Source organism: Andrena cerasifolii, chromosome 3, assembly GCF_050908995.1.
Source record: "Andrena cerasifolii isolate SP2316 chromosome 3, iyAndCera1_principal, whole genome shotgun sequence".
NCBI lineage: Eukaryota > Metazoa > Arthropoda > Insecta > Hymenoptera > Andrenidae > Andrena > Andrena cerasifolii.
This window is the reverse complement of record NC_135120.1, coordinates 9,578,437-9,601,050: the sequence shown is the minus strand read 5'-3', so window position 1 is coordinate 9,601,050 and position 22,614 is coordinate 9,578,437. Positions and strand designations below refer to the sequence as shown.

The 22,614-nt window shown below is 43.8% G+C and overlaps 1 long non-coding RNA gene across 1 annotated transcript in view; it reads right to left on the bottom strand.

Annotated features, from left to right (window-relative positions):
- The window catches only part of LOC143366900 (uncharacterized), a 74,275-nt gene extending 63,050 nt beyond the window's left edge, over positions 1 to 11,225 (bottom strand). The window contains exons 1-2 of the long non-coding RNA XR_013084849.1: positions 10,825 to 11,225; positions 7,142 to 7,210 (exon numbers count right to left, since the gene is read on the bottom strand). This is a non-coding gene — a long non-coding RNA (uncharacterized LOC143366900). The remainder of the gene's footprint in view (positions 1 to 7,141; positions 7,211 to 10,824) is intronic.
- Positions 11,226 to 22,614: the final 11,389 nt, after the last annotated feature.

Sequence of the window (22,614 nt, the reverse complement as noted above, 5' to 3'; positions counted from 1 at the left end):
GTATCTGTAGCTACGTGTAAAAAAGAGTTAAGTAGTTAATCACAGGAATAATTAAAAGTTAGTAGGGATGTGTATATATGCACTTTGAATTTCTATGTGGATTACAGTTAAACAGTCACTGCAACTTTGATTTTCAAACATTGAATTCTCACGAAACAATAAAATTCAATTCTTAGATACCCTTAGTGGTCGCATATGAGTATATATCTAATATAAACAACATTTTTGAATTCCACTTTGGCCAACAATTTTCAGTAGCAGAGCTCCATGCATTGAATATATTATCACACATGTCATGCATTAGCCAAATGCAAAATTCGATGCAAATCAGTGACCCAGGCCTCGTGCTCTGTTCTTTTAAGAAAAATTGTCCTCGATGGAACGAGGACAGGTCGCGAGGACAATCGTAAAAGCGCGTCCATGCGCCACGCGATTTCGATCTTATTTTTCGTCCAGCGCGGGATTGCCTGCGGCCGGATGAGAGAGGCACCGAGCCCGAGGTGGAAGAGGAGCGGGAGAGAGAGGCACAGTATCCCGAGGTTGATGCTTTTCGCCGTTTTGTTTCGAAAAAGGGTAGCTGACGCACGCACCGAGATTGTCGAAGAATACAAACTACCTCATTTCCACCCTGTCCTTGACGGAACGATCGCGTTAAGCGAAACCTTTAGGCGGCTCGCCTCGGCTCGCAACTAAGGGAACCGAGTCGAGACGCGGTACACCTAAATGGCGAACGACCTAAATATCTCCATTTGTCTTAGGGGGATCATGAAATTGTAATGGAAGCGGATGACGGTGCGCGGAACAGGAATAAATGATTGGAATATTTGTTAGAGGGAGGCTGGAAGGATTGCCGCTCGGCCGAACAGGGGAATGCGCAGTTCGTAGCCGTGGCAGATAAACTGAAGTAACTTTCAATGTACTACTTTGTGCTGCCAGCGTGGTTACGCCAGTGAAATTCTATTCTGCACACTTTTACGGGGGATTTTTAAATATCCCGCCTGGCAAAGATTTACGAAACGTGTGGCGAGGTCGTAGTTGGACAAAGGAACTGCGAATGGCTACAGTAGTCGATCTTTCTTAATCGCGATTCTTTACTGCGTTACACAGGTACAGTTTTCGTGAACTGTTTGACTTCGAGATTTCTGAGTATTCGTGGTTGAACAGGGTGTTCTTAAAAGCCGATGAAGAGGAAAGGTTGCGTCGCGTAACAGTGACCTGATTGAGATTCGGCCCTGCTCGACTTTCGAGCTGGTACCGTTTAATTCACGTGGCTGGAAGTGACTGCGTTGGAAGACACAGAAGGTAGCAAGGAAGGCAAAGAGGGAACGAGGTTTGTAATGCAAACTCGAGGAACCCCTTTGTGAAGGAATTGTTCAAGGCAACAGCCACAGTATCCTTCTAAATATTTGCAGCATCTTAGGTTGTTTATTAAATTTGGAGTATGGTGGGTAAGCTACTTAAGTAACAATTTGAAACGAAAATTAACTGAACCTTTTAACGCGCGAGCAACGTAAACACTCTGCTCTAAATAACTACGTGGTCACTTACTCAAATGACTATATTTCCTAATGAGTCACTTCGGTATGCAATAGAAATCTTATCACATTACAAACTCAATATCCTTTCATCAGTCCTTTCTGAATCCGTTACTAAATCCTCCGCACTAAGCCCTTCCCCGTTCCACCTACCGCATCCACTTCCAAGACGTCGAAGCATCAACGAAACACTCTGCGAACGAATACAAAGGAGCCCAGCACCAGTGCAACACACAGTCCGTCCGTGCCTACCGCGACAAAACGCCTAAGGTACAGCAGCCAGCTAACATCACACCGAACTTCGTATAAGGGCATGGGACACCTTCTGCCACTTCCAAAACAATTTTCTACTAAGTCCGCGGCTAGCCAACGGCTGGCGTAAAAACAATTATCCCCCTTATACGCGCAGGACGCGAAATCCCTGCGCGTTCCGCTTCATTTTATACAACACATTACCCGGGAGTGTCGTAAAGTAGCCGAGTCCCCGAAAGTCCTGTTACATCGCGCGGTATCGCGCCCGACCAAGGGGCTCGCGACTAAAACGGGAGGTGAGATCGAAAAGAAGACAAAGTTCTCACGTAACCGCGCACGTGTTGCCCGGCGTGCGTACACGACAAAAGAAACAACACCGTGGCAGGAGCACGCGCGCACAGTGTCGTCCCATGTACGGTGGCGCATTGGATTCGCCCTCGCGCAGGCGTACAAGTGTGCGTGACCCTTAGGCTGGGTGCATACGGGAGTACAGCGACAGGTGGTGCTGGAGATTTGTGTGGCTGAATGCATCTGAATCAGTTTCTAGTGGGAACTCAAAGACCAGTTCGAAGTTCACAAGCGAAAGTATTGATTTTAATGGGAAAAATGAATTGGCATTAATAATGAAGTGATGGCTGCTATCACATAGGCGTGATTTTGTGATTTTTATTTATGAATTTCTTTGAGTGTAAGAATTCAATTTTACTCTATATTTATCGTTAATGATACTAGACTGTTTAAAGATTCATATTGTATTCGCAATGGCTTTTTTATGGTTTTCAAAAATCAATACAAAATTTAGAAACTTGGGCAATAGTTGTGGCCCTTAAAGTGTTAATGTTGATGTGGTTTGAAGCAAACCTCAAGCAAAATTTAAGAAAGATGATGATTTCGAATTTATTTTATTACTTAAGGGGTTAGACCACCCTGGCCAGATTAAGAAATATCGCATCTTTGGGAATTTATTTATAAGTGACAAAAGCACTTTTATCGATAAAAAATTTTCAACGAAGATAGAGACATCTTTGAATAATATATACACATTTTTTTTCAAATTTCAAATTTCACTCAGAAATAAATTCCCAAAAATGAGATATTTCTTGACTTCGCCAAGCTGGTCTAACCCCCTAAAGAAATCACTTGAAAATTTAATGCACTGATTCCCAACCTGTGGGTCGCGAGGTGTTTCCTGGGGGGTCGCCTCGTTTTTTTTTTAATATTATTAAGTTAGAATTATATTCTGAAATACCTATTTTAAATATGTTTCCTTTACCTTACTAAATATTTATAAAAATTTACCTTACTTTATATGAATATTCTAAACGGAGATCGCAACTCAAAAATGTGTTGGGAAACACTGGTTTAAGATTATAAACTTTTCTAATTTTTAGAAAAGATATTCGAAATTAATCTAGATTCTACTTTAATTACGAACCACTTGCTTTGCACATACAACGCCATGTTGAATACGTGATAAAAAAAGTTGTTCTTTGCAACCAGTGCCACAATTCAAAAACACTGCTGAAACATCCGCAGAATTCGTGTTGCATTACGCCCGTCTGGACCCAGCTTTACACGAACCAAGGCGCGCGCGTACAATTACGCGTTTCTCGGTAGGTACGTAATGGAACGCGCTCGCGCGCCTTTTTCCGCCACGTTCCTCCTCCGTTGTTGCGCAATCGCACGCGACCTCTTCCTGAATGCGGTTGACGTAACTCTTATCCGCGTCGCGACGTGCACGTACGCGGAGGAAGCGCATCCTCGCGAGGATACGCCCGATAACCGTACACGCCCAATGCCCGGGAACGAAGAGAGGACCACCGACTCCTGTCAGGCCTCGGTTCAGCGAGATTATCGACAACCACCATCTCGATAACGTGCCACGACCCCGAGAGAACAGCCACGTCGAGCACATATTTCGGGATGCGCCGAAAATTCCTTGGATTCCTCCTGCTTACGGTACAAACCTCGGTCGTGCTCGCGACAAATATTTTTCACAGTTTCATAGAAAACCATATTTTTCACAGTTTCATAAAAAAAACCATTAATAATTTTTTATATCTACTATAGTTTTCGAGGCATACAGTAAAATAGGAAAACACACATTAACCTGGGGGGGTGTTCCAGGTTTCAGGTTTTCACCCTAAAGAACCAAAAAGTAGCGGAAAATAAATATCATTTGACACTCCCATGGGGATTCCTTATAAGCTGGCAAATATTAAAAGAAGTTACCGGAATCAGATACCTCCCCTACCAGTCGAGACCCTTACCGAATCCAGTGTACGGCTGGGACTATTCGAATAATTTAAAATTCGAATATTTTACAAGTATTCGAATGCTACGAATAAACTTGGAATATTTGAGTATTCGAATGTTATTATTCGAAAATTTGAGTATTCGAATGTTATTATTCGAATATTTGAGTATTCGAATGTTATTATTCGAATATTTGACTATTCGAATGTTATTATTCGAATATTTGAGTATTCGAATGTTAGTATTCGAATATTTGAGTATTCGAATGTTAGTATTCGAATATTTGAGTATTCAAATGTTATTATTCGAATACTTGAGTATTCGAATAGTATGGTGTGAAGTGGGTCAAAATTAGCTTACAAGATTTCACCCTGACAAATGAACCTAAAGAACTTGATATATAATTCACACTATATTATTCGAATACTTGAATAGTATTCGAATACTTGGATATTCGAATTATATTCGCCAAATAATTGAGCAACCGAAGTATTCGAATATTCGAATACCGAAAAATTCAACAAACAGTCCCAGCCCTACTCCATACGGGTCAAATCCAGAGTTATGCAAAATATAATCTCATTACGTGAAAATAATGTGAAATCAATGACACAATTACATATTAATCGTAATTTGTAATTTGTAATTAGACTACATTTTGCCCAACTCTGGTCAAATGGCATCACGTGTTTTCACGTGAGAACAGGCAGGCATAATTCCCGCGTTGATATCGCCAGAGCCGGAATCGCATTACCTTGATCACATACTTTTAAAAAGTCGTGGACACCCCAGCCGGCGGACTTTTCAATCCCGAAAGCTTCGGTTCCAGTGCCGGTGACCGCACCCCGTCACAGGCAACGCGGACGACCTTCCCGCTGCCCTTATCTCCCCCCATCGGCAACGTTTCCCCGCGATTTTTCGTTTCACGCATTTCCATGCTGTTTCTCTCACGATAACGAGACATTCGGCCAACAAAACCGAGAGAACGTCCCGGCCGCGCCACGATGAATCTGCGCCGCGGCCGGGGCCGGAGAAAACAAAACACGCTCGCCGCGGCGTATCATCGTGGCGCATCGAGGGACGGGCAACGTTATACGATTAATCTCGAATATAATCACCTAATGTGCCTTATCAAACGGGGCCGGGGAACACGGCCTAACACAGTCGTCCGCGAACACGACGTCCGTTCCGTGTGTACGCATAGTTGCAGACGGAGCGCGCCATTTTTCGCAGGGGTCGGCGTAGTTACAGTTGGTTGAACCGTGCAGAGAGGACAGAGCCAGAAGACCTCGGCCACGGGCGGACGGAGAGGGACGGACGGTCATTGGGAATAATCTGTGTGCATTGTCAGGTCTGAAAGATCGATCATAACGTTCCGCTTCCTTATTGCGGGAACCTGTCCATCGGCTGACACGTAAGTCAGAGTTTGCATGTCCCGATAGGAAATCGCACTGCCGGGAACGGGCGTGGGCATTCGTGCGAGCCTGCCGGCCGCCGCTGGCCGGGCCCGCTTCTTTTTCCGGCCGTTTCCTGACAGGGGGCGAACGAAAACAGTTAACCGTCGACGCGACGGGTCCACGCACGCGAAACAGGAAACAGAGGGTCGGCACGTGTTCCGTGAGACCCGCGATGTCCAATCGCACGCGGCACCAATTACGTAATTCAATGGGGACGTTACGCAACCGCGCGGCTCGGAATGCGTGCGTTGAAAACGTGAGTGGGCCGCTCGGTGGGGATGGAGGATCAAGGACTTGGCAGATTTGTGGGATCCTTAGTGCAGATTTGTAGCGGTGGTAGTTAAATAATTTGGCACCATTACAGGCAGAGAATCTTTTCGGCTTGCCTTTATTGCCGTATCGCGTAGAGTAAGACAGACTGCGAATGAGTGAGAGAGACGGAGCGCCCCTCTCGACTCATTCGCCGTGTTGAGAACAGAGGAAGTAGGGGGGATAGTGTTTATCACCTTTTTTTTAAATATATACCTTCAAGAAACTTTATACTTTGTCCTGTAAGGACGTTCGTCCTGTCACCTTAGTTCGAGACAATACTGTATCTACTTGTAAGAATCTTGACGTATTCACAGTCCCAGGTCGAAATAAGGGTCAGGAGAATTTTCAGTCACGCATCCCTTGGAATTTACAAGGGAACATGTCGATCATGTACACACTGATCTTTAAGAAAGATTTGTGAAAAGTAGTTCCTGCTATTGGTGTGTGGTTCAGACCGTGGACCTCTTTTGCTGGCCTTAGGTTATAAACTGGAGTTAGGTACTGATTTTGAGTAGTCTTTGGTGTTCAAAGTGGACATCATGTGGTCGTGTCAATTTTCTTTCTAGTTAGGAACGTGTAAGCCACACTAGATACATAAATTATCTTTAGTTTTTTTTTAAATATCTGCGTTTGTTACCCATTTATTAACGATCATTGCTATATATAGTGATGGGTGTATGAAGATTGCGATGGTAAAGTGATGGATAAAAAAAGGAAATGATTTCATTTCCTACGCTCCGCGTGAACGCCCTGCTTACCAGATAAGGCGGGCAAGTAGAAACGTCCAGTGCGCGATCAGACATAGGTCAACAGTTCTCGCCGTGGGCGCCTCTGACTTTACGTCTCGAATAGTGTTACCATTGGTAAAAGGACTATTTTAATACCCAGCAGAACATTGGAAGTTTAATAATCTGAAAATTTATTGGTACCTATTTATAAGAAGAATAAAATAACACTTGCTGCTTTTTCCTCGATATTTTTCCATTATAACTTGTGACTGTGCACAATGACGTTGAATCGGCAAAAATAGGGTATAAACATAGGTATTTGAAACTGTACGGCGAATTTTAATACCTCAATATGATCTTGAAATAATTGTTTCACCTAGGAGAAAATTAGTTTCCACGAAAATTAGTTTACAGATAAAGTGTTGCGATACTCTTAACTTTGTTCCCTCTATATGATTTGTATTTATTTAAATAACTGATACCACAAGTGTTGCATAAATAAGTGGACCGATATTTAGAGACCAAGACTGTGAACATGTGTTGTTCCTACTGTTTTAAATAATTCATACAGTGTTTTGTAACATATATAGAATAAACTTACGCCTTCAGACTCGAAACGCCGATTGTCGTTTTAATCAGCGTCGATGGGACACTAGTTACTCCGACTCACCTGGAAAAACATAAAATTCAATGATAACTCCATAAACAATATAAAGAATATTAAATACCCCGAATTATGTTAAGTTTCAGAGAATGCATGCGCAAGAAATTGAAATGCAAAAGAAAAAGGAAGATAGGGAAATATTTTCTAGAACAGATACATTTCTTGACAGCAAAGTAGCAATGTTTATAAACAACTCTTCCGCAAATATTACACCCTATTTGTAAGTCTAAACGTCAAGAGAAATCTAGGAAAACAAACGAACATACTCTTAATGGGTCATGACGAGTATTTCCTCCGTCCATACACGCTTTACAAAATTACGATCACGCACAGTTACGTGTAACCCCTTGGAAGAACAAAGCAGGAACAACGACCAATGTAGACAAGTGACTATCTGCGCAACTCCGTGAGTACAGTTATGTCATCATCCTCCGCTGTCGCAGGAAGCCACCGCAGGTACGGAATAGAGCAATAATTAAAGAAGATTACAAGTGTCTGAACGTAAAGAGGGACTGTCTCCCCGCGGACGAAGGAGGAAACGAAGACAGAGACGAATTAGAAAGCAGAGAGCGCTGCTCCAAGTCCCTTACATTTATCAATTACCTTCAAACATAAAGTTCAAATCGCCCAAAGTACAAATGCAACTAAACTCACAAAACAAACTGCAAGATGTACACAAATGAAATTCATAAATTACTTCTATACGCCCTCGTAACATTTGAACGAATCCATTAACCTCTTTCAAGCGTCCTACCGGTTCTTCCAATCCAATCCACTTTCCTCAACATTCCTCAGTCCCAGGTCTACGAGTTAAAAACAGAACCGAATCTAGCTCATTCGCCATTTAACTCCGGATTTTCTGACGTAACGAACTTTATTACTATTATCGCACTGTACACCTACCGAGTCACAGGCACCTGACGAATCCTCCCGAACTTTCGAATATTCTTGAGAGAACTCGGCTGTGGCCGTGCGGCGAGGGATGAAGCTCCGCGGATCGCCATAGGGATGGCAGTTGGCTGGCGAACGCGAGAAGGACAGAGTGAAAAGCGCGGGGAGCCGCAGAGAACGCCCGGTGAGCGCGGAAAAAGAAGAAGCACGAGCGACGAAGAAGAACCAGAAGAGGAATGCTGCCGCTGGTACCTGAGATCGAGTCCTGCTCCTCAGCTGGACGTCGGACGTATTAATGCTAATCGACGCAAATACCCTTTGTACAGCCGGTTTATACCCGTGTTCTCGCGGCTGCTGGCACAGAAACCGCGCGACCAGTTTCCACGCCGAACGGAGGAAAGTCTGTGCACGCCACGGGGACAGGGGCGAACCGACCCGACGCACTGCGTGCGAACGGACGATTAAATCATATGGGTTTCGCGTAATTGCGAGCACGTGGCCGCGCGTGCCTGTTCCTACCCTCGCCTTTCTCCGCGCCACGCTTGGGCCCAGGGAGCTCGCGCGGGAACACCCGTGCCATTGGCTATTAAACGTTTCGCTGACATTCACAGCCGGCATTAGCCGAGGTAATGATCCTCGGTGATTTCGCGGAGGCTGCGAGGATGTATTCGTTATTTAAAGATTCGTTGATTACGCAGGATTTTGAAGTCTGAGTGTCGGTTGATCTTGAATTCTGGTGAGAGTGGGGAGCTGTTAGCGAAGGTCGGGGCGGTGTGATTGGAATGTGAGGAGTAAAGCTTTGCTTATTTATATCGATGAGTATTTGTTAATGGGTTCGCAAAGATGATTGGGAGAGGGTAATGAAATTTGTCGTAGTTGTTAAGAAAAGGGGTGATTGGTGATTTGGATTCCTTCACTCGTGTGATCGGTAACATATGTATGATAAGGTAGCGGAGAAAGTTAGAGAAATATATTTTATTAAGTCCTCAGTTTTGAGGTACCTGAGTTGACAAGGGAACATCCTGAACCCGGAAATTCAAAAAATTCTGAAACTTTGTAAATGTGTAGGGAATTTTTGTTTGCTGCCCAAATTCACTCCAAGGGGGTGGAATTGACCCCCGAAAAATCCGGTTATTTTCCGATTTTGTGTTATAATTCGTGAACTGTAGAATAATTTTTTTACCAATTGATAGATCTAATTAAAAGAACTAACTTTTGTCTTGAAACTTTTTTTCAATCTCTTACAGTTCGCGAGTTGAAAGTGCATACTATACTATTAATTTTAGTTTTGTCGCGTTAACGGATTACCAGCTATTTTGATCGTTCGCTCTTAGCATTCTGTGCAATTTACACTTTAATACGTCAACAGATTCACGAAAGAAATCAACTGCATCGGCATATCCATATCACACTGATGCTAAGCGATGAAATTATTAAAGCCTCCAATCCTCCAATCGTTTCAAACAATTTACAGATTACACAATTTGATATATCACTAGGCATCGCCAGAGAATTAATACAAGGCCCCCCATTAGCGCGTGTCGACAGCTTTCTGCCCCGTCCATCATCAACGAAAGCGTCTCCTTCGTTTCAGAGCGCAATCTATGAAAGCTCACGTGCCCAGCCACGACAAATACCTTTCGCGGCGAGCGCGCGATTAATCAACGGCAATTTGCCTCCGGTGACCTTTGCTTTCCAGGTGAATTCTTTCTCGACGCGTTCGCGCCGCGTCCGGGCCACGAGTGCTGGATAAATGAAGAAGAACCGGGCTGGCGATTGTCAGGAGTGGCGGGCAACGGTGATGCTTCGCTTAGAGGAAGAAAGACCGGTCTAGGAAAACTCGAACCTTGACGAAGTGCTCATAAATATGTCGGCGCGAGAGAATGCATCAATGGTAGCCGATGCGTCTACCGCGCTGCAATATAAAGGCGTATGCACACCATCTGAATGCAATAATCAACCATTGTCTACGTAAACACCTCATCCTTCAAATTATAATTCGTTTGACGGTAAAAGAAACTGAGTACTAACTAGTAGTCTCGCAAAATAATAATAATAATCCTTCATTGCACCAGTAGAAATTACTAAAATAACAAGAAGATAAAAAAACAAATAGTACATATACATTCGCAATTAAGTCTCCACTCAGCGTATTTTATTAATTTCGAATAATTGTTTCGAAGGATGTTTCACTATTTTTACATTTCACTGGCAATTCAAATCATTCGAAGCCAAGTAGCAGTGGACTAACTCGAAACCTGAACCCAAACCCTTTCAGAGTGTAGCAGTTACGTCTTGGTTACCACGCTCTTTCTCTACGGTACTTTTCTTTCCCTACGTTTCTAACTCTTACTTTTCTAAATTCTCTCGCTGTTTACAACTTCCTTCCTATTCTTTGTTCAGTTCGTTTCCCGAGGGTTTCGCCTGGGCCAGGTCCGCGCGAGCCGAGTAGCTTCCTCTTTTACCTTCATCTCAGTTTTTCTTCAGTTTCCTGCCTTTCTCTTTTTCTATTTCCTTCCTTCACCTTTTCTACCCCTGGTCAAGGGTACGGTTGGTGAAGAGAAGGCAGTCGGATTTAGGCAGTTCCTGAACACTCCGACGTCTACGCGCGAGTCATTTAGCAAAATTGTCGTTTGTCTTTGGTGAAAAATAAATTGAGTGTTTGGTAAATCGGAGTCGACATTATTTCGCCACATACCACCTCGCAGAGGATATTCCCTTATGTCTACATTTCAACCGACAATTCTGCAGTGCCTTAAGGCGTCACGAGATCAAGAACAGGAATCATCGACCACCTCCGCGCATTTCTGTTGATCGTTCCAGCAGGCGAATGGTGTGGACCTCCCTTAATTCCATTGACCACGTATTCGAGGCAGCGGCAGTGTCGACAGAAAACGAAGAATGTCGCAGTACGCGTTCTATTCAGCCGGCCAGAAGCTGTTGGTGCGGCGCATGCTACCAAACTGGAAATCCATCGTCCGGTATAGCACAACCACGCACCGCGTCCTGCTGCAACCACACAGACTTGCACGCCCGGAAACAACGATGCACTTCGACCACGACAAGCCTCTGTTCCTGATAGTACTCCCCCGCCCGTATCACGCGCGTTATCGAGAAGGCGGCTGCAACACCGCTGTACATACGACCACTGGAAGCTGGCTGCTCTATGACCAACGCTACTACTGGAAATGGGACAGTGGAGGCAGCCGGATTACGTACTGCAGCTTCTGCGATAAAGAAACGACGGTCAATTAACCAGTTATTATACGAGTGCAAAAGACGAGAATATAAACCGAATCCAGCCACGTCCCTGACACCACGGAACCACATAAAAACCACCCTAAATTACCGAAACCTCACTAACCCATTCCGCGAAATCTAGCCCCGATATAAAAGTAATACTAGCCAAATTCTTCGCTAATAACCTAGCGGCAGATGCGACGTGAGAGACATAATTAAAAAAAGAGGGAAGATTTAACGAGAGGTGTGTTGAGAGTCGGCAGACGATAAAGAGAAAGATAGATCGCGGCAGCTGTACGGAGCAACAGTTCCTGTTACATCGAAGGCGATCCTGAGGATAAGCCAGCTGGTCCCTTTATCGGTCCCTAATCGCGTTTGAACGTAAATCGAAGCAAGGCGTGTCCGTCTACTCCTGCTGGGTACCTAACGTACAGCCGTGAAGAGTTTCCTGGTATAAATCTCTGGATTCAAGGGGGAAAAATGAGAGACTACAACGCGGACGCGCTGGACACAGCCACTAACCGTCCAATAAAACGACGACCTGGACGTGATCCATAAAATTTCGTTTTAACGAAGAGGGACGTCTTCCCTCCCGTTCCGTCGATCGTTTCAATTAATATGCATTAGTGTACATGGGCTCTGTAATTGACAGAAATCCAAGTTAATCGCAGAGGGGTTGAACGACAAACGTTTAATGGTTATTAAAATCGACGCCCTCAGCGATAATCCTTTGAAAGTCGGGGCGGCTGGGACGATTATTGCTGTACGACGTGTACGCGGGCTGTGTTGTAGCGTTTAATGCGCCGTTTCGCTGTTAACTTCGCGAATGAAGTCAGCTGCAATGACAACGCGTCCCGCCGCTGCCTCTGACGTCGTCCCGATGGTAATTACCTCTATTCATTTAGAAGTACACGCGAGTGCCTGAATAAACGTTCCGCGGGACCGACTGGCTGAAAGTGTCGTTTCGAATGACGTAAGTCTTTCCATTTTAAACGCTCCTCAAACACTTGTTCCTAGCCACACAAAAAAAAAGGTGAAAACCCGACATTGTTTGTCCACTGTCGGCCGTTCCAAAGGTGTGGCGACTAAATACAGGCAGCGAGGTATACAAATATGTGCCACGCGTGTTCGTGGCAACGTTTCGTCTTTTATTCGCGAACTGTGACACTTTTAACCCTCCGAGTATGGAGGTTGACACGCGTGTCGTAAGTCGCGTGCGGAAATCCACCAGTCCCATTTGTTCACGGTACTCGGTGAACGCCTACAGGCGTTCTCCGCGAGGCCTGGATCATCGTTTATAAATAATCAGTAGACCATTTAAATTAGTGAGATTTTTAACCACTTTCTTCCGGGGCTTGAGAACTGTTATAATATCGATTTCGGTTCTCCAAACGGTTACGAAGAACCTTTATTCTGAATAACTGTTATGAAGAACCGAAGTGTCCAACTATTATCTGTTTCGGTTACGGTTCCTTTTTCCCTCCTAATATAGGTTCCATAACCGTTATTTTTTTCAGTTCTATATCGATTCTGAAACGATGCATATTTTTTTACAAAATCCTTATGTAAAAGGGAGGAAAATTTATACGTACATATTATAATAAATAAGTCAGCTATATATTTTTCACATTCACACACACTATATTGTTTAGAATATAGGAAGTTAAAAGTTTCTCCTGTTTCTATGCGGATTTTGTAAAAAAAGTATGCACATATTCAGTAATCTGCAGCTACAACTAATTAATGATATCAGTTAGGGAAAAGTCGATACAAGAATTGATTCGGGAACCGTTTCGGAACCGATGTAGAACCGAAAAAATAAGGGTTATGGAGCCGATATGAGGAGGGAAATAAGAACCGTAATCAAGGCAGATAATAGTTCAAAATTTCGGTTCTTCAAAACAGTTATTTGGAATAAAGGTTCTCCCTTAACGTTTTAATCAGAACCTTTATATAACAGTTTTAAACAGTTAGTTTGGGAACCGTTTCAAGCTCTGCTTTCCTCTACTACTTTGCAATATTGCAAATGTGGAAGTGTGACATTGGTAAATGTAAGGATTATTGTCTGAAAATTTAATAATTAGCTCCATCTTTCAAAATACCAGCAACATCACAAAATATGAGCAAAATATCACAAAATTGATCATTTTCTCAAAATTTCCTCACTTTATCACAATAAAAAGAGAATAACACCAGCAACACGGTACCCAGCATGCCGAACTTTTTGCTCCTCCATTTCTGCAATGAAAGTCTGCGATCGGAGGGGAGACTTTGTACGATAAACGCACCGATTACGGTCGATTAGCGATAACTTCCTGAAGCACGCGTGCACGTGTGCAGCATACGCTGGACAGAGTGAGCTACCGGCTTCGTCAGTAAGTAACTCGATTAACATCATCGTCACGATCATCGGCGGCGATTGTGTTAGCATCCGCGCCGATCAACGCAGCGTTCTCCTCTCTGTGAGTCCTTGCTCTCTTCGAGGCGATAGATCAGCCTATGGATCACGCCTCCCTGCCTGCGTAGCACGCGGACTACCTAAAGCCAAGCGACCGCTCAACCTGCGGGAGATCGGCCCTTAAACGCCGATAGATCCTTACCTGGAGGCTGTCGTCGCTGCAACTCTATTTCCGAGTCACTCGAGCCATACGGAACATTTCCGTTATTAGGGACATGAGGTTTCGAGTGGCTAAAAATGTGTGCATTGCACTGGTGCATATAATGGTAGCAAATGTTGGGGAATTACACTCGAAGGTGGCCAGGTCTTTCCAAGCGATAGCTTTTGCAATGAAAGTTTGTTAATGCTAATGAAAATTCCAAATGGAGATAGTCGATTTATAAAGCGACACAGAATTAAGGAATAAATTTCAGAATGCTGGTCTTATTTAGTTTTACAAGCGTTATTGTCCGGCTAATAAATTTCCATTGCCAGCTACCCACTCCAGGCAAATAATGAGCTTATTTGGCAATACGTACGCGTGTGAGCAACTATTCTCGAAGATGAAAATTGTAAAAAGTGATCGTCGTAATCGACCCGATGTCAAGCTCGTTCATGAAAAAAAACAGAATCAAGTATCTCATTAATTAAATCTCAATGGTTATTTACGTTCATTTAATTAGAAAAATATAGGTACATATACCTATTTAGATTATAATATGTAAGTATATATTAATGTGTATATATTTCTAATAAACAGTACATCAAAGTTAAAAAAAAAAGTTTTCTTGTAAAACAATGTCAGAAATAACAAATTCAGCCCATAAATTAAAATTCTTGGATTAGTTATATTTATGTACTTAATATTGCGGCCCGCGTAGAGTAGTAGGTTTCCACTTGTGGCCCACTTCTGACAAAAGTTTGCTCGCCACTGCTCTAAATGTCCGTATTTCTGCTCATGAAAAGTAGCGATGTTAAATAGTTTAGAATTATTTTGTTGCAACTATAGTACAAGCGTAACGCATATAATGATAAGAAAAATACGAAATGATCAGAAATGGGGACATGAGCAGATATTGGGACATTCACCTTGCAGGATTATTCAAGGAGAATGCCGGTAATTTTTTTAGCGGTAATTAAAAATATACAATTTGAATAATCTATTTTATGAGTTTTAATTATTATTTTCATTGATAATCGTTTTAGCTTATTTTCGCCAAGTCCAGGGTTAATTACCACGCGCTCGTAATATCAAATTCACATTACCTACTCCGCAAGAAGACCAACGCGACAGCTCACAAATTGAAACGATTTTTCTCGCAAACAGCCCCATCTTCGTGCATTAATCGAATGCGAAGTAATCACGTGTAGGAAGTGCCCGTAGGGATTAGCAGGCCCAAGAAAAATCGGAAAGAATCGCCCAGCTGGTTCGAGTTCACGGAGCATCGGTAACGAGAGTTCAGAAATCGAGAGTACAAGCACTCCAGTGTGGCGTACACAGGGGTTTAAGCAAATTACTTTATCGTTTTTTCTCTTCCTCGTTAACGCTAATCGATTCCGTTCCCCGGCCATGGAATTGAAAGTAATTAGCTCTGGCTGGTTAATAAACGAGCTCCGTATCATAGACAACGCGCTGAAACTAATGGAGTTATTTGCTTTTTTAATAATCCACGACTACTGGGATTATGGCCGCGCGCCCGTGGAATCGACTAGAACCGACTGGCCGGGAGAGCTCGATACTATTAAACAAGTTACTTTCCCGTTTTTATCGTTAATCTTAATGGTGGAGGGGGAGGGGGGTGCTTCCTCTCTTCGGGGCGGAATTTAAATTAACGTACGAGTTTACTTAGGTGGCCAGCTGTAAATTAGAACTCACGGAATAATCTATGCCCTTGTCTGTACGTGTGTGTGTGGGTACGTTCCATGTTCGGACGCACTGTATAGTGTAATTACGTGTACCATACTGGTAATAAATTTCGCGTAGTTTGGACGAACCGAGGCTGGTAACTACTTAGTTCACGCAGGGTGAGGTTGAAGTATGAGGGTACGTACCAATAAAATCAGCTCCATTTTTGACAATTATTTGTAAAAAACAATTGTACATCGTTTGGTGCACGTTTGGTGCAAATCCGATAACAAATGAGCGATTTATTGCAAATAAATGAAAACAGAAGTATTAATAATTTTATTATAGAATATTTTTTCGCCAAAAGTAGAAGTAAAAACTTATCAACTCAATAACTACTACCTATTGTGTAGAAATATATATTTTTCAATTAGTGTTCTCTTTTTAATGTTAAGTCTAAGCAGTAATTTTATAAACAAGTTGGTAAAGATGGAACTGCACCCCTCTTGCTGCGAGGCCCTCAATTCTCCTACTACAAGTAGTCTCTTTGTTTTTCCAAAAATCGACACCCCCGATGAATGCACGCCGCGTATATGTGAGTTGTCGAAGGCCTGCACGTTCGATACTTAATTTATCGGTCGATTGATAGCGGACATTCCCAATGCCAGATGCGGACACGAGCAGCAATCGAGCGCTCAATCAAAATTACCGAGACCGTCACTCGCATCCAGAATTGGAACTGCACCTTCGAGTCGCTCGCGAAACAGCGCGGGACTGTCCATTAAAAAGCGATAAATAGGTACGCCGAGGCGTTCACGACGAAATAATAAATTCCCGTCGGATCACCGAGGCCCAATTGGACAGATAATTGATGGTATTGTACACCGAGCGATTTCATAAACCGTCAATTAGCGACGCGCGATCAAATTGCGCCCGCCGTTTCGAAGACGATGAAATTAAATACCAACGAGGCGCCGGCAAAATAACAAATGGAACGGCCGGTTGAAAATGTCAGTGACAAATCCCCGAACGTCGATGAACGCCGCACGCATTCCGCGTCGATTAATATATATTTAATCATACATTTCTCGCCTCGTAAATTACGGTAAGCATTAACCGCGGTTTAGCTTCACTTTGCATAATTGCCGTTCGAGGACAACTTAATATCCAGTATCGTCGCGTTCCCATCAGCTGTAAAATTTAATTAGATGTAAAGCGAAACGGGACCGACAAGCTGTTCCATTTTCCATCGTAAACAGTAAGACTCGTACCAGTCGTACAGATTTCAATGTCTATAGAGATCGAAGCATATTCTAGTCACGCATGCAGAGAATTTGCTAATAATTCTCCGTATTATAACCTGACTCTCAACACTTACCTCACTCGACCGAGATATCCACCCATAGATTCCTCCACTTTATACTAAACACTTCGACTGGCGTCGACGTGTTTTCACGCCGAGGGACTTTCATCCTGTGCACGACTTTGAGTAAGTACGTTTATGTTGGAGCTGCGATAAACGATTAGATTTAAGGAAGTACTTACAAGGGAACATCCCGAAACCGGAAATTCAAAAAATTTTGAAACATCGTGAATATGTAGAGAATTTCTCCCTGATTGCAACGCAATTTTTGTTTGCTGCCCAAATTCACTCTAAGGGGGTGTAACTGACCCCTGAAAATACAGTTATTTTTCGATTTTTCTGTTATAACTCGTGAACTGTAAAATATTTTTTCACCAAATGATAGATCTAATTAAAAGAAGTGATTTTTTACTTGAGACTTTTTTTCTATCTCTTACATTTCGCGAGTTATTACACAAAATCGGAAAACAGCCGAATTTTCGGGTTCGGGATCTTCCCTTGTTAGATGACCAACGATCCAAGCGTGGGGAATCAAATATTACGTTTGCTTCGCTATTATCGTTGATGCATAACAGATTTTCACCATTACAGATTTGTTTTAGATACGTTATGAGACGAAGTAGCTCTTAAATTAAATACAACACAATCTTTACGTTTACTGCGTAGACACTTTGTGATAGTAATTCTTCCGCAGAATCACTGATGCTTAAATGGTACCTGTACTATTATCACTGCTCCACTAAAAACACACCAAAAGAAGACATTTTTGAGCAGCTTTTATCGCCGTCTGATCGACGCTTTTATAGTTTCTATCGCAGCTCCAATATAATCGCTTGGGCTTTCGGAACGGGGTGCCAAAAGGGCAGTTGCCCCTCCCCCTGACTTTTAAGAAAAAATAGCTTATTTTTATAGACTGATCTTTATTAAGTTTATACTAAAACAGTGGATATTTCTAAGTTTCGGATTTAAATTTTTAATTAAATTGGTACTACAAAATGAGTTCAAACAAGCAAGCGGGCTACTCGTTTTTTCCTTACTATATTTTTCTTCACCATCGCCCGAAAGTTGCCCCCTCCTCCTGGAAAGAAGTCTACGGACTGTAGGAGTCGGAAAAAGAGAGCCACGTCGCCCGAATCGAACCCGAGCCGTCCGCGTGCTGATCAGTCGCGTTTGCCACCACGACTACGCCGCCTCTCCACGGTCTGTCTTCCGAACTCCTCATAAATAGACGCCACCTATGTGCCTCATAGCACACCATAGGCCGTTGCCTAAATGCCGGTTGCCTACTACAAGACGCCCTTGCATAAACGTACCCTTTGGCACGCTTCCACGTCGATATATTCCGGGCAACATCGAAAGTACTACTCGAGTGTTCCCAAATGCTCCCTGATCTACTTGAAGGGACATTTCGCGGAGAATGCCTCCATTATCCAAGAACTGCGTGGCCAAAGGGAGGAAGACAGTATTGCCCGAGCAGGTGCAGGTGTGCAGCAGCTTTAAAAGCGTCAGCCGTAAGTAGGAAACGGTTGAGTAAGAATGATGGAGTCGCTGCACCTCGGGCCAACAGTAACAACGGGCAATAACGGCGGCACAGAGGCGGATAGAAGCTGCTTCCCCATTCTCGAATGTTCAGCCGCGTATTATTCGCATAATGCAGGCATTACGCGGCGTCGCGAGGTCGCCGTGCCTCCGCCGACCTCGAAAGACCTCGAGCAAAAATTCGCTCGCCCGTAACCTCCGCGAAGACGCTGGCACACCGAGGTGTAGCCGGAACAGGTATCACCGGCTCGGAGCGCAGCACGTCGTAAAGCGTATAAACGCGCGTGGAACGTCGACCGTCGAACGCCCGGGCACTGGGCATCATTTTGCAAAAGCCAATAACTCAGCGCGGCGAAACCATCATATAAATTCGCGAGCTGCGCCTGCGATCTTCAATCTTACCATTCTACGATCAGCCAGACCGCCGCGGTGCCGCGCTGTTTCATCTGCGACTTGCGTCGATGACGACTGTGCACTTTAATGTGAACGGTTTGACGATGATTGGGGGGTGAAGAGGGGTTCGTCTGTGAACAGGGATGAGGATTTCTTTGGGATTAGGAGTGATGCTGGGGTGTCAACTCTGTGTATGGAGATACCTAGTACCTAGAAGTACCTGGAGAGGTACTTAAGGGGACTAGGCAGTCGAAAAATCGATTTTATTATTGCATTTTCCGAAAGTACTATCTTTTCTCAATAAAATGCCGCTTGGTTTATAGTAAAATTCGTAAAATTGTAGACTTGACAGCTGAAAACCTCAAGCGGTAACCTATAGCGTCGCCTTTGCCCAGAAACTTTAAATGCGTTTTTCTCGAATATTTTTTTTGTCTTCATTTTTTCCTGATCGCGAGCGAATTGAGGCTCAAATCGACTTGGAAAGAATTACAGGATGTGTAGAACATGTGTCGTTTCGGCGCAAACCTCTGATATGGTCCGTAAAAATTCGAGATTTTCATTAAAAAAATGAAGAAGCCACCGGATTTTGGTAGCACACAATGATGGTGCGCGTTAACTCATGTATACCAAATGTTTAATAACGATATGTTGTTTTCATTTATATCTTTTAGAAATGTTTATTTGTGTTAATATTTGCGTTTAAATAAATAAAACAGATGTATTATCATGGCCAAACTGATAGCAAATAATACACTTGTACACTGCTTTTCAAGTGTTTGGGAAGCCAAATTAGCTTTTCTAGTTGTTCCAGGGCGTATTTTTTCCATCTACAGAATAAAATTCTTCTAATGAAGAAATATATATATTCATTCAAACGGAAATACAATACAAAACCACTGCAGCCGCCCACATTTATTTCACAATCCATCCGCCTGTTCCCCATTTTGGGATGCCCCAACGCTAACCCCTTAACCTTCAGCAGGAATCATCTCGACCCTTTCACGAAATACTACCTCACAAAATATCAAACATCGCCCAAACTGAACAAGTGATTCTGCCAGCCTCCCCTCGCCCCCTGTGATCCCGCCCGCTGAAGCTCAACACGGCCATATATATTTGACACCTGTAGGCGTACGGTGCCGCGGCCTACCCTATAAATACGGGGCCCATTCGATCCCACGAAAGAGCACAATGGCGCGAAGCAACGACCTCGTTGTCCTCTGTCGTGTACGGTCACGAGCGCACGAAAAGACCATCCTTTCAAAGGTCGCGTGGGCGTCGGCGGTACTTCGCGGACACCCTGTGAACGGCGGCAGGGATACAGCTGTGCCGTGTTATACATCGAGGCTACGCAGGGATACCAACGCAGGTAGGACCGGCCTTGGTCCAATGACCTCGCGATCAGCCAACAAGCTCTGTCCTCTCGGGCGACGTAACCGTCGAATGGAGAACACTCCGTCGGCGTCGTCCAGGGGTCGGCGAACCCTGCCCGTCCGCGTCTCCATTCCCGTCACTCGAAAACCGCTGGGTACTTAGCGCGCGACACGTTCCGAATACCAGCGGAAGGTGTCGAATCGCCGATCAGCGGGGGGGCCTATCTGAATCGCTGGTTAAAATTGAACGAACCTAGGATGACGATCTATTTTCTCCAGTCCCTAAATCGTTGCGGTCTTAGGAAGGATTTGAATGGAGGATGCGGCGCTGGCGAAGACTGGCCATATTCTTCTGCTTGAATGGAAAGATGGGGGAAGAGTGTTCTGTTACGTAAGGCCGTGAAGTCTATTGAAGAGACACTCCATCATCGAAGAGGCTTACATTTCGAACTTCCCGACGCGTACTGTGTCCCTAATACCATGCACACTTTGAAGATTCTCAGGGAAGCAATTCTGCGTGCTGGTAACCGTAGGTCTCTCGGTGCATTAGATTCTTCAGAATGTTACAGCGCTCTCACGACTTTCGGAATGAATTTTGCCAATCATAAAACAATCTCTGTCAATAAGAGAAGAAAGTTCCACACGGACATACTTTGCTCCAATGGCGCAGGGTTCGACCACTGAACCAGTATCAGAGGATTCGAAAAATTATTATTATTATTATATACGGGAAAAACCCCTTTAGAGTACATAATATACAGGTAAATACAAGTGAGATTAAACCGTCCGCGTACTACGAAACAATGAAACGCTACAGCGAGGTTGAAAGATTATACTAACAAGGAGAGTATTTTAGGTGTCCGCCTCCGATCATTTTGATTTTTGGATATGTTATAGAGGATCGAAAAATAAGAAATACGTGTTTTTTTATTTTTCCCCGTTTTCATATTTGGGGGGTGAAAACTGCGTTCAAAGTTAGGGTTGAAAAATCATTTTTGTGGATTTTGGAAAATCTGGTGAGTCAGTCATATTTCGCATTCAAAGACGCAAAATTCGTCCACTGACACTATTCCCCTATCTCTAATAGTTCTCGAGATATTCCACAAAAATGATTTTTCAACCCTAACTTTGAACGCAGTTTTCACCCCCCAAATATGAAAAGGGGGAAAAATAAGAAAACACGTATTTCTTATTTTTCGGTCCTCTATAACATATCCAAAAATCACTAAAATACTCTCCATAGACACCCAAAATACTCTCCTTGTAAGAGTTCGTCAAACAATTGATTCCGAAATGAATTTTGAGATATAGAGAACGAATCTATATCCGCGAGGCACTGATTGATCTCCTCCATGGCACGGTTTATGGGGTCAGCAGTATAGTGGTGATACTCCGGTATCTTTGGCTTAAAGAGGGGTCTCAGGGGCGTGAAAACGTAACGATGCGACGAGCTCGTGACAATTAATCTGACCGTGAATAACCCTATGCAGAAACATCAGGTCGGAAAAGACACGACGGTCACTGAGGGAAGTAACTATTTACAGAAAGTAGATCGAAGCCGAGAAAGGATCGATTTTATCGGTATACATATATACATATATATCCGCCTCGTAAATGCCTCGGTTAATTGGATCATCAGTATCTACATCTGAAAGTGGAAAACGAAGGTTCAACTGTATCAGTAGCCATGGTTTCAACAGTGGCACCTCATAGCTACTATGTACCCCCGAAGAGTGCACTCGCTGGCGAAGGACCATCTCGCGCGCGTTGAAATAAAATCGCCAGTCGTTTTACCCTCCACTTAGGCGACTCGTTAAGTCTCCACTGGACCAACGGGCCACGCCAGCGCACCGAACTATAATATTCTAATTAATGCCTCTATGTAAATAGAGTTAAGTCGTCCAAAGCGTTATGATGCTCGTTATCTGAGGCACACATTATCCGAGGTGCCCAGGGCGGTGTGCCCGCGCTGAGCTACGGTGCATGTACACACGGCGGCGTAACCCCCCTCAACGACTTCCTGCAGTATTAATTGTAGCGCGAGCTCTAAGGGACCACCGTGCCCGTGAGAACGCAAGTTCCGCATGTAAAGATCCGCACACGGTGGGGATTTATCCGTGATCAACGATCGACCAACGTATATACGCAGGGGCGTGCCCGGCCTGCACGTCTTTCTCCGCGGGGGACGATGTTCCCCAACCGATATCTTTCGAGGGCCGCGGACAACGGGCGGGAATAAATATTCCGTTAACCCCTTTAACAGTTCCACGCGTCTTACAGGGGAAGATCCCGAACTCGAAAGTTAAAAAAATTCTGAAACTTTGTGGA